The sequence below is a fragment of the Cyprinodon variegatus genome, unplaced genomic scaffold (genome assembly GCF_000732505.1).
Source record: "Cyprinodon variegatus isolate N-32 unplaced genomic scaffold, C_variegatus-1.0 Scaffold210, whole genome shotgun sequence".
Lineage (NCBI taxonomy): Eukaryota > Metazoa > Chordata > Actinopteri > Cyprinodontiformes > Cyprinodontidae > Cyprinodon > Cyprinodon variegatus.
Genome location: NW_015150663.1, coordinates 900,092 through 900,418, shown reverse-complemented (window position 1 = coordinate 900,418; position 327 = coordinate 900,092).

Genomic DNA, 327 nt, shown 5'->3' with positions numbered 1-327 from the left:
CCAACTAACATGTAACGTTTGTCTCCAGATCTGTACTGGATGCTGTGACATAGTGTTCCATCATAATTAGTCTCCTGGAGATATTTCGAAGTATAGTCTGTGGATTTGGAGCACTGCATAGCTATCAGTACAACGATACTGATGATAAAAAGAACAGAAACTGCACCTAAAGTTATCATCAGGTAAAAGGTCACATTGTTATTTTCTTCATCTGTTGCTGTACTTTTAACATCAGAAGCTGCGAAAGCCTCTTTGGGTTCCACAAGTTTGATAATGACAGTAGCGGTTGCTGAGAGAGAAACGTTGCCATTGTCTTTCACTAAAATG